The sequence below is a fragment of the Coffea arabica genome, chromosome 7e, assembly GCF_036785885.1.
Source record: "Coffea arabica cultivar ET-39 chromosome 7e, Coffea Arabica ET-39 HiFi, whole genome shotgun sequence".
NCBI classification, from domain to species: domain Eukaryota; kingdom Viridiplantae; phylum Streptophyta; class Magnoliopsida; order Gentianales; family Rubiaceae; genus Coffea; species Coffea arabica.
In genome coordinates this window covers 47,027,172-47,040,643 of record NC_092323.1, presented here as the reverse complement: position 1 = coordinate 47,040,643, position 13,472 = coordinate 47,027,172, and positions in this window count along the sequence as shown.

The window sequence follows — 13,472 nt, the reverse complement described above, 5'->3', positions numbered from 1 at the left end:
TTACTTTCCCTTTGAGAGAGTAGGCCAAGAGAGAGATGCATGAAGGTGATTTTGGGTCAATTTTTTGATTAATTAGTAAAGTTGGTACAATGGTCAAAGTCCAACTGAAATCACAAAGTGACACTTGTTACCTTTTTTAATGCAAAACTATCCTTTTGTCTCTCCAACACCAATCCATTTGGATAACCTCTAATTATCTCTTAACACCTGAAAAATTAATCCAAGTATACCAAACTTAACCTAATTGGCCGAATTTTACCGCACTTTCCGCACATGCGGTCCCACATCCGGTATACACTCTTAATTTCTCGAAAACTAACTGATACTAGAAAAATAATTTAAAAACCACATTGACTCATAAAAATTATCGAGAAAATTTTTCTAATAAAGAAAATATAGAATTAGTGTGCAATTAAAAAAAATAAAACCTAGAAAGTAAAAAAAAAAAATTACGGGTTCTCACACTCTTTCTCCATTAAAAGAATTTCACCCTCAAAATTTCTCACCTTGCCTTTCAAACAGTTCTGGGTATTTCTTTTGCATTTCTTCTTCCACGTCCCAGGTAGCCTTCTCAATCCCGTGATTTCTCCACAAAATTTTCACCAAAGGTATTCGTTTATTTCTCAGCTCTTTAACCTTTCGGTCAAGCAACTGTACTGGCTTCTCTTCATAGGTGAGGGATTCATCTATCTCGACTTCCTCTGGTTATAGGATGTGAGACGGATCAGGATAATACTTCTTAAGCATCGAGACGTGGAAGACGTCGTGAATTCTAGAAAGACTTGACGGTAGTTCAAGTCGATATGCTACTTTACCAACTCGCTGGAGGATCTTGAAAGGTCCGACGAATCTCGGTTGAAGTTTCTTTCCTCTACCCGCCGTGACACTTCGTAATGGTGTGACCTTAAGGAAAACACGGTCCCCAACTTTGAATTCCAGATCTTTTCTTCGATTGTCCGCGTAGCTCTTCTGTCGGCTTTGAGCTGTTTGGAGTTTTTATCGTATCAACTTGACTTTTTCTCGGGCATCCTCCATCCAGGAAATAGCGGTTGGATCAAGCACCTTCCTCTCGCCTACTTCGTCCCAATAGATCGGTGACCGGCACTTCCTCCTATAAAGCGCTTCGTATGGAACCATTTGAAAGGACGAATGGTAACTGTTATTGTAAGCAAACTCTACTAAGGTCATATGTTGACCCCAGTTACCCCCAAAATCCAGAATACAGGTCCTTAACATATTCTCGAGAGTTTGAATTGTTTGCTCCAACTGTCCATCCGTCTGAGGGTGATAGGTGGTACTTAGGTGGAGTTTAGTCCCCAAAATCTCATGAAATTTCTACCAAAACCTAAATACGAAGCGGGGATCTCTATCCGAAACGATACTCACAAGAACTCCATGTAATCTTACGATCTCATCCATATACACCTGGGTCAATTTGTCCATGGAATACTTCATGCTTACCGGCAAGAAATGGGCCGATTTGGTTAATCGGTCGACGATCACCCAAATGGCACTATGTCCTCGTTGTGTTCGCAGCAAACCTGAAACGAAATCCATTGTGATGTTTTCCCACTTCCATTCGGGTATCTGAAGAGGTTGTAACAAGTCCGATGGTTTTTGATACTCCGCTTTAACTTGTTGGCAAATGAGACATTTTTGCACATATTGAGCAATTTTCTTTTTCATGTTGTCTCACCAATAGGCTCCTTTTAGGTCTTGATACATCTTGCTACTATCCGGATGGATCGTATACTTGGACCGATGAGCTTCCTCTAAGATCTCCTTCTTTAACGTTTCATCTTTGGGCACCACCACTCGATTTCGGTATTTCAAGACTCCCTCAGGACTGAAGTTAAAATCCGGTAATTCCCCCTTTTCCACTTTCTCTCCCCACTTCCGTACCATAGCATCTTCTTTCTGAGCTTCTTTAATTCGCTCCAATAGAGTGGATGTTACCTTAATATTACTACACATCACCTTTTGACTTCCCAGACAGGGTTTCCACTCACAAACCGATTCTAATAGATCCCACTCCTTAATCATTAACCCCGCTACTTGAGCCTTTCGGCTTAAGGCATCCGCCACCACATTGGCTTTCCCCGGATGGTAGTTGATAGTGCAGTCGTAGTTCTCCAGAAACTCCATCCACCATCGCTGCCTCATATTCAACTCCTTTTGCGAGAAGAGGTATCTAAGACTCTTATGGTCGGAGTAAACCTCGAAGGTTACCGCGTATAGATAGTGTCTCCACTTTTTCAGAGCGAAAACAACTGTGGCTAACTCCAGATCGTGGGTTGGGTAGTTCTGCTCTTGGGTTTTCAATTTTCTAGAGACGAAAGATATCACATTCCGATTTTGCATCAGCACACACCCCAGACCTTCCCGCGAAACGTCTGTATAAACGGTAAAACCGTCTATTCCGTTTGGCAAAACTAAAATCGGGGCCATGGTTAGTCTTTTCTTTAACTCCCGAAAACTCGCTTCACACTTAGCATCCCACATAAAACGGCCATGTTTCTTCGTCAGGTCGGTCAAAGGTCCGGCCAGTCTGGAAAAGTCTTTAATGAAACGCCTATAGTACCCAGCCAATCCTAGGAAACTACGGACCTCCGTGGGGTTTTCTGGCCTCTTCCAATTAGTCACGGCCTCTACTTTCACCGGGTCAATCGAGATGCCCTCTTGGAAAATTACATGCCCTAAGAAAGAAATTCTTTCCAGCCAAAACTCGCACTTACTAAATTTGGCATACAACTGATGCTCTCTTAGGGTTTGTAAAACGATTCTTAGGTGTTGTTCATGCTCTTCACAAGTCTTGGAGTAGACCAAAATATCGTCAATAAAGACAACAACAAATCGATCCAGGTAGGGTTTAAAAACCCTATGCATCAGATCCATGAAGGCGGCAGGGGCATTGGTTAGTCCGAAGGGCATGACTGCGAATTCGTAGTGCCCATATCTCGAATTGAAAGCAGTTTTCGGGATATCTTCTTTCCTAATCAACAATTGGTAATACCCCTGTCGAAAATCTAATTTCGAGACGACCACGGCTCCCTGCAACTAGTCAAATAACTCATCAATATGGGGCAATGGATACTTATTTTTAACCGTCACATTGTTCAGCCCCCGGTAGTCGATGCACATACGTAGACTCCCGTCCTTTTTCTTCACGAACAACACAGGGGCTCCCCAGGGAGATCCACTCTCGTGAATGAAACCCCATTCCAAAAGGCCTTGTAACTGTAATTTCAACTCCCTGAATTTAGCAGGTGCCATCCGATTCGGGGCTTTTAAGATAGGTGACGTTCCAGGTAACAAGTCAATTTTGAACTCTATTTCTCTCTCTGGAGGTAGGGCTACTAACTCATCAGCGAATATATCTGGATATTCCTTTACTATGTACACATCCTCTACCTTCAATTTATCGGTGTGGGTATTGATTAGAAAGGCTAAGAACCCTTGCGCCCCTTTATTTGGTAGTTTTCTAGCCCGAATGCCCGAGATCAAAGCGGATGAGGCTAATCTTCCCCTTATATCTAACCTTAAAGTCGCCTCCCCAGGAATGCGAAACTCTACCACCTTCTTCTTACAATCTAATTGAGCATTATACCTGGCTAACCAGTCCATACCCAAGATCACATCGTCCCCCTTAATGGACAGGCTTATCAAATCCCCTAGCAATTTTTTTTCTCCTACCCAAACCTCGCAGTCCTTATAAACCATGCTAGTGATCAAACGATGGTTCCCAGTGGGGGTACTAACTTCTAGGTCATAAGGTAAACTAGCAGGCTTGATATCAATACCACACATGAAATTAGGGTTAACAAAGGAATGGGTGGCACCGGGATCTACTAAGACCTTCGCAAATCGGTGAAATACAGGAATCGTACCTTTTACGACCTCGGAAGAGTCTGGGACCTGTTGGGGCTCTAGCGAATACACTCGAGCCGACATCTTGGATTTTGTCCCGTCTACCTTAACTGGTCCAGAACTGGTCCTTGGCGATTGTTGACTTCCCTTTCCATCTTGCTTTAGAATTGGGCAGGTGGCGAGCTGGTGGTCTGCGCTTCCGCAACGCAGGCACTTTCCTTCATTCTTCCAGCAGTTATCCTCTGTGTGATTTGGTTTTCCGCAATACCTGCAGGGTCCACAGGATACAGAACCCGAACCTCTCTGGAAACCTCCTCTTTGGCCTCTCCCACCTGGGCCACCACTTAGCTGAGCCCCTCTACTTACGCCGGGCTGCCTTCCACCTCCGGCTCCCCGTCCAAACTTGGGAGGGGTACTCTTATCCCCCTGCCCCGAGCTACTACCAGGGAACTCTCGCTTTTTAGCTTGAAAGTTTTTCACCTGTAGCCTAGCATTTTCTACTCATTGCGCCTTCTCTACGGCATAGCTGAAAGCGTTAATTTGGGCTACGACTAGATTCTTCTGGATCTCCACGTTCAGACCCTGGACGAATCACCGTATTCTTCGTTGCTCGGTCACGATGAGTTCGGGCGCGAATTTGGACAGCCGAGTGAATTGGCTCTCGTACTCGGCCACTGTCCGGGCCCCTTGACGAAATCGGATAAATTCATCCTCCTTTCGTTCCTGAACTAGAGGGGGGAAGAATTTAGCGTTGAACTCCCGTATAAAGTTCACCCAAGTCCTGGGCGTTTGCTCTCGGTCTCACTTTTGTCGTATTACGTTCTACCAGGAACGGGCCGCCCTTTCCAGTTAGAAGACAGCAAAAGTCACCTGCCGTTCTTCCGTGTAGTGCAGGGCAGCAAAGATATCCACCATTTTCTCTAACCACCTTTCGACTACGTCTGGATCGGGTCCCCCAATAAACTTTGGTGGGGCAAACTTCTGGAACCTCTCGAGGGCCCGGTCCTCGCTCTCCACGTGATTACCAGGGTTTTCAGGGTTGGGGTTAGGGTTTTGACCCTGTTGGTGCACCACTTGGGCTAGCAAATCAGTCATTTGCTGCATGGCAGTAGCTATTTGGACATTGGAGTCAACCCTAGGTTCAGGGTTTGGTCCAGACGAGGTTTCCCCAATACCCCTTTCAGACGTGGGTTGCTTACTCCCGCGTCCACGGCCTCGACCACTACGAGTGCCATCCATCGATCTAAGTTGATCTAAGGTCAAAAGATAAGTATAATGGTAAAGGCACATAACCCCTTTTTACGTAACAATAAACATGAACAGTTAGCCAAAACAACTACCTCATAGGGCATGTAAACACATAACACATATACATAAAACACATAACAGGATCAAGCAGTTATACAAAACAGGCAGTCAAGAACATACAAAAGTTATCCCATGAAACAAAAGGGGTCCTCCAAATGACAATAAACAGAGTTAGGCCAAAACAACTAACTAAGAGCCTTTCCTAACTATTCCCTTAATGGGATCAAAAGTGGTCCAAAAGAGTTCTAGCCTAGTTCCCTACGGAGGCCACAGACTCCCCCCCTTGGCTAGAACTAGGGGTACTCCCTTCACTAAGTGTGTCGTCACTCGGGGCCTCCACTTGTACGTTGGCGCCAATCACACATTGGATTAATGCCTCGCACTCATTAATAATGCCGCCAAAACGGTTTCTAACTTCCTGGACGACATTGATCAGATGCTGGTTAACCCCTTGCAACTGCTCCCTAAGAGCATTAGTACGTTCCTGCTCCATAGCTATGTCCTCACGGAGCTCCCCTATCCGGTCGGCTTGTATTCTCGTGATGCCCCTTAACCTAAGTATCTCCGTGTGATCCCGGGCGGCGGCACGCCTAAATCTCCTCCATTCGCCTAACACCGCCACGACCACATGGTCGACGTAAGAGTGGTTTCTGCAACGGTCACAACGACGAGCCCGACTGGCGGTATACCAAAGCCGGATCGGGCCTCCCGGCCTCTCCTAATAATCAATGACTCGTGGCCGCTTCTGAGGTGGCTCACCTCCACCCTCTCCGCTTGCTCCAGCCATGGCCTACAAGAATAGCAAAATGGTTCATAACTTAGACAACATAAGCGTAGTCACACTTAACGGTATCTTAACACTTCCCTCATACAGGTCCTAAGGAACAAAAGTCAAACTTGCCTAGGTTATTTGTAAACCTGGCTCTGATACCACCTGTGACAGCCCCACCTTCCCCTAAGGCGTACCAAAGGGGTTAGCGGACTGCCTGCCCAACTCTCGTCAGGAGTACTAGCACGGTTATATACAGTCTAAAATGTTTCGGAAGGTATTAGCGCGCTTAAATGGATCAAAAATCACGAAACGAAAACGAAATATCGAAGCCACACATGAACAGTGCCAATCACATATATACATGTAAGGGTCCCAACTTACAACTCAAAAGATAGTGTTAAAATAAAATACATTTAGGTTTTTCCAACTATCGAGGAGCTATACAAAAGTATATTAAACTAACTCAACTCGGCTTCAAATTCACAGGTCCCAAAAGGTATTCATGTCCCTGTAAGGAAAACAAAGGCAATGGAGTGAGCTTTCGCCCAATGAGATACACTCATGCAGATCAGTAAAGTTCACATAAGCACAAAGTTACTCAATCCAAACGTTCAACAAGTAATCCGAACTAACATCACATTTTAATATCAATAAAAGGATATTGGCAGCTCTCAAGAGCCCATTTTCACGCTTGCCATACTTGATCTTACCCCGTTGACTCTCCGTCAACGTTTAAAGAGAAACCAATACAGTAGACCCCATTTTCCCCAATTTCCATCCACCTCACATATCCCTACCGGGCCCAAAATCCAATCAGTTTACAATGGTAATACTCGAGTATACCGGAATCAAGAGTCTCATGCCCAATGATTCCATAGGAACAGTCCTTACGGCTTATCAATCTCCTCGACCATGCCCTTGCTGGCTCGAGTCAATCGATCGCCAATGGAGTTGAGCTCAGAGTAAACAGTAAGAGTCGTTGGATACACGTCCAAACGATACCAATTCAAGTATATTCAGAGACATTCAAGTGATACGGTAACAGTCACATAAGCCAGTCACATAAACTATTGAGTGTAAGAGCGATAAAGTATACCCTTAACTCAACCAAGCTCATCAGTACACACAAGCATTTAAATCATAGATTTCAAGTATAGCGAAGCAGTGAAGTAACAAGTATGTGAGTAGTACACTCACCAATCAAACTGATGTGAAACCCCGATCTCGACAACCAAAACACCATGGCTTAGGCAGCGGAAATTTGACCCAACTAATCCCTAGAAGTCACAAACAATTTTGATATTATCTCAACCCGTAACTACTCGAATTAACGAACCAAATTGGAGGTAGTAGAACGCCACAATCAAGGAGATACTCGATTGATAAGTTCGGGTGGATAACTTGAGAAGATTCTCAAGTATTCAAAGGCAACTCTCTTGCCAAAGAGAAAGTGAAAACTCACTAATTGTATTTAATAGTCAAAAACTGATCTCAAAACAAAGAGGAAGTGGGGCTATTTATAGCCCTTACAAGCATTAACCCTAATCCAAAAGTTGACCAAACTACCCTACATACTTAAGAAAGATTTTGGCCTTACTTACTAACAAATGGGCCGCAATTAAACTATCTTAATTACCTAGACTTTTTAAAACGAGAAATAACCAAAATCAACGAGGAAAATCAAATAATCCTACTAAACTCAAGCATTCGTGCAATCAACTAGTCTTCACTTGAATCTTCCAATTCCCCATGTGCTTGAATGGGCCTTGGTCTTTATATTCTCATCATTCCCCTCCTCTTAAAAGCAATTTGCCCACAAATTGAAGCACGAATGGTGACAAGACGAGTTACATGCCTTCGACTCAATCTTGTTATGATGGCTACAGATGGCAACCAATGCAAAGCCCATGTGCTAAGTTGGAAAATAACCCTCGTCAAACCTTGAATCTCACAAACCATCTTCAATGTATGCTCAACTTTATTGTTTGTGGTCATGAGGTAAGGGTCCTCAAAGTGGTATGAAGTGTATCCTGTGAAATCGAACTCTGGCTCGAACACACTTGCAAGGCACCAAGGCGGATTTGGTGATGTTGGAGCTGCATGTGGACTAAGAGCAAGACGAAAATCATAATGGTCATTGAGGTACTTGCTCTTTAAACGAACCCTTGGTACACAACCATCCCTAAAATATGGAGTGTTCCCTTCAAGATGAGCTCGAATCAACTCCCCTTTGGTGTGGACTGATTTGAGTTGACATTGTTCCATGAATGGATACCAAGGGGGTTTAACTCTTGGAGTACCAACTCCATGGAGGCTTGCAACGTCTACAATTGATTTTGGAATGGAACGCACCAAGATCAGCTCAACTTGCCTTTGCTTGATCTGTATAAAAGAAGAAACACTAAACAAAGCAAAGGTAAGTTTGTTAAGAAAATAATAGGCCTTCACCGGGTTGCTCAAGATCAGCCCACTTTCTCTTCTTTCTTCCTTTTTACCACCCATCTCATTAGATTTTTTCATCTCTTTTTCTAGTTCAACAGCTGACCCTTTTATCTCATTACTTTCAACTTCCACGGGTTTTACCTCTGCAGGCACAATTCCCTCATCTAGTTTTTTCTCCATTCTATAACACTCAAGCTCACTTTTCATGCATGCTAGATCAATACAAAGTTGGTCATAAGTAAGTGATACAAGTGCAAGACGACGACTATTAAATAAGAAGGAATACTTATTAGTATGTCCATCAATTTTAACTTCTCGCCTCGACATCCATGCTTTGCCCAACAACACATGTGTCACTTGAATTGGGACTACATCACACAACACCTCATCCACATATTTGCCGATTTGAATAGGTACAAGTGTGTGCTTAGTAACCCAAACATCCCCATGAGTGCTCGTCAACTTGTACGGTTGAAGATGATCAATGGTTGGAAGACTTAATTTCTCAACCATGATAGCACTTGCAAGATTGACTTCACAACTACCATCAATGGCCAAGCTACAAATTTTATCTTTGACACCGCAACGAGTATAAAACCAACCAAGCAACTGAGATTTGACGAGGTCCAATTGCTCATCTACACCACGTAATGCCACTTCTTTGACTCCCCTAGGATCAGGAAGACAATGTTGTGCGCTAGCTTTTATGCCTCTTATACTCGCCATGACGTATGAGGGAACCTGCAAAAAGTTAGCAACGAAACCGAAGATATTGCCTTTCACGCTCCCTTACGTGTATCCACTCGCACTCGTGTATATGGATGTCACTCTAATGGACTTACCAAATACCTTTACCTGTTGGGTTAGGTAGTTGAGAAATGCTGCTTAAGTCCAACAACCGTTACCAACATTTCCACAAGTGTAATCACAAGAATGTAGGAGAAAATGTAGGAAAGTGTTCCTAGAATCTAGGAAGAGAATATAGGAGAGTTTCCTAAAGTGGATGAGAGAATATAGGAAAGGTCCTAAAAATGGATGAGAGAATTTTAGGAGAGTTTCCTAAAAAATGGATGAGAGAATTTAGGAAAGTTTCCAAAAAAATGGATGAGAGAGTTTAGGAAAATTTCCTAAAAATGGATGAGAGAATATAGGAAAGTTTCCAAAAAATGGATGAGAGAGTTTAGGAAAGTTTCCTAAAAAAGGTAGGAGAGAGAGTGTCCAAGTGAGTACAAAGAGTTATCCAAGTGCTTTACTTAGTTTCCTAATTGATTTTGGAAACAAGTTAGTTTTTGGAAACCTTTTGAAAATCCTCTTCCTCTTGAACAACTTTTGGTAACCTTCTTGAAACAACTTTTGGTAACCTTCTTGAAACAACCTTTGGTAACTTCCAAATTCTACTCCAAGAAAGATTGCACAAATCAGATTTGGTTCTCTATTCAAAACAATTCGGTTGCCCTTTTCTTTCCTTTCCTTTTTTTTTTCTCTTGCCAACCAATTCCTCTTTTCTTTCTTCTTTTTTTTTTGTCTTTTTTTTTTTTTTGACTACAACTATCAACCACGACACAAAACAAGGAAGTCCACAAATAATAACAACCAAGAACTCCAAGATCTTTCAAGAACGTTCAAGGAAGTTGTCAGGAACTTCAGAAATTTCAAGATTGTGGTCAAGAATTCAAGAAGCTCAAGATTATTGAAAGTTCTCTTCAAGATTCACAAAATTCCAACAAGTTTTGCCAAAATTCAGATTTGAAAACCAAGTAAACAAGTTGGATAACACAAACAACAAGGCTGGACAGATTTGTATTCGGATGAACAGTAACTATGAACAGTGTCGGTGAACAGTACGATGAAACAGTGTCTGTGAACAGTATGATGAACAGTAATTTTTTTTTTTTTGGTTCTAAACAAACGAACAGATTGGGATAAACATATATGACTCGAAATAAACGAAAATCAAAAAAAAAGATATAACCTGGTGGTTGTCAACTAGCTCTGGTACCAACTGATGTGAAACCCCGATCTAGACAACCAAAACACCATGGCTTAGGCAGCGAAAATTTGACCCAACTAATCCCTAGAAGTCACGAACAATTTTGATATTATCTCAACCCGTAACTACTCGAATTAACGAACCAAATTGGAGGTAGTAGAACGCCACAATCAAGAAGATACTCGATTGATAAGTTCGGGTGAATAACTTGAGAAGATTCTCAAGTATTCAAAGGCAACTCTCTTGCCAAAGAGAAAGTGAAAACTCACTAATTGTATTTAATAGTCAAAAACTGATCTCAAAACAAAGAGGAAGTGGGGCTATTTATAGCCCTTACAAGCATTAACCCTAATCCAAAAGTTGACCAAACTACCCTACATACTTAAGAAAGATTTTGGCCTTACTTACTAACAAATGGGCCGCAATTAAACTATCTTAATTACCTAGACTTTTTAAAACGAGAAATAACCAAAATCAACGAGGAAAATCAAATAATCCTACTAAACTCAAGCATTCGTGCAATCAACTAGTCTTCACTTGAATCTTCCAATTCCCCATGTGCTTGAATGGGCCTTGGTCTTTATATTCTCATCACAAACAAAAGAAGATTTCACAGATTTCGGTCCAACGAGCGCCTAGAGTCACCGGCACGCCCTAAAACATTCAATAAAACGCAATATTACGAGTCGTAAATCCAAGCCACAAGTCACTAATGTAAAACCAAAAGAACTTGCAAACAAAATAAGGAACACTCGGTGTTAAGGGTTTAGACCACCCTAAGGTCTCCAATTACCCCTAAAACAACCGAAATCCAATAAAACATAAGAACCCACAATTTGGACAGCATTTCCCCTTAAAATTTCAGATTTTCATCATGCTATCAATCACTTATATTTCTCAAACACAACCACAATTACCATTGCAAGTCATAGGCTACTCAAAACAACTTATTAGGGTCACAATACCCTTTAAATAAAGCCAATTCAAGAGTTCTATAGCAACCCTAGAAAAACCCAAATTCCAAACCCTAAATCTGAAATTTTTCGTACCAAGCGGAAATTTTTCGCAAATAGCTACAATTAACACTCCATAAGTTCATTCTAAATCATACCAAGCCATCATCCATGGCCAACCAATATTAAACATATAAAAACAGAAAAATTATGAATAAAAATAAAAATCCCACAATCCCTACCAAAAGTCATGAAATATCCCACAAAATCACCTCTTTAACTAACACAACTCACTAATTTAACATTAACAAGATCAAAGAAAGTATTCCTTAGCTACTTACCTTACCAACTCAAGAAAAGAGACAACTTAGCACCACTTTCTTCCAAACCACTTCACCAACAACCTCACTACTACTAAACTAAGGGTTTTTATGGAGAAATCAGAAATTTAAACGGTTGATTTGCTAGATTGACCTAGTTGGAGAAGATGAGAGTTGAAGGTGTTTCTTTTATTTCCCTTTGAGAGAGTCGGCCAAGAGAGAGATGTATGAAGGTGATTTTGGGTCAATTTTTTGATTAATTAGTAAAGTTGGTACAATAGTCAAAATCCAACTTAAATCACAAAGTGACACTTGTTACTCTTTTTAATGCAAAACTATCCTTTCGTCTCTCCAACACCAATCTATTTGGGTAACTCTAATTATCTCTTAACACCTGAAAAACTAATCCCAGTATACCAAACTTAACATAATTGGCCGAATTTTACCGCACTTTCCGAACATGCGGGTCCTACATCCGGTATACACTCTTAATTTTTCGAAAACTAACTGATACCAGAAAAATAATTTAAAAACCACATTGACTCATAAAAATTATCTAGAAAATTTTCCTAACAAAGAAAATATAGAATTAGTGTGCAATTAAAAAAAATAAAACCTAGATAATAAAAAAAAAATTACGGGTTCTCACACACTTCTAGATTTTACCCCCATCTTTAATCAAAATAGAATCTTCCTCTAGTTTTCCTTTGATCAGGAGTTGTATGTATCAGGAGTAGGGAGTGATTAGAGGCCTCTTTCTCAATATGCATACGCTTTGCTCTTGTAAAAGCTTGGTGCCAGTTTATGCTTACTACCACTCGATCCAACCTTTCTGTTATTTCCTTTCCTTCCCAATGAGGCATCCAAGTCCAAAACCTCCCCTCATTGCCTATATCAATTGCATTAATATTGTTTAGGAGATTGTTAAAATCCTAAAAGTTTTCCTCTGGTCTCAATCTTCCTCCCCATTTCTCCTCATTTGAAGCAATGTCGTTAAAATCTCCTACCATCATCTATTTTCCCCTCCATCCACTTATCTTCCTTTCCATCTCTTTCCATTGCATTTTCCTAGTTCCATCCTCTGGACTTGCATATACTCCAATAAAACACCACCCACATCTAGCTTCTATATCCATTATGCGTGCAGCAATGTAGAAATTGTCTACCTTTGTATCTATTATCCTAACATAGTTCTTCCAAAACAATGCTAAACCCCCAGATTTGCTGACCAAGTTTACTATAAAGCAATCATCAAACTGCAGTTTATTTTTGATAGATTTCATAAACTTTTTTTAATTTTTTTGTTTCACTTAGAAAAATGATGCTAGGGGAGAGAAGGTTTGATACCTCCTTTAGTTGGGGAACTATCAAGGGGTTCCTTACTCCTCAATAGTTCCACACCGTAACCTTCATTGACACTGTGAAGGCCTTTCAGGAATTGCCTCCATCACCCTTTCCTACAGTTCCATTTGCTGTTCTACTCTAGGCATTTTATTTCCTTTTTGCTCCATAGATTCTGTGCCCACTAGCATGTCATTAGGTTCATCTCTTAGTTTGAACTTTCTTTTTTCTTTTAGTTTCTCTTCCCCACTTGGTGAATTGGTTTTTGCTAGGGGATTTCTCATACTTCTTGGGATTATTTTGAGCCCTTTGTTCTTTTTACCAGCCCCTATATTCTCTTTTTGTTGACTATCTTTTTCTTTCCTTTAGATTCTATTTGCATTTTGCTCCTCCTGTGCTTATTTGATACTCCTAACTATCCTTCTCTTTGTCGCCCCCTTTACTATATCCACTAACATTACTTCTACAGTCTCCTTCTC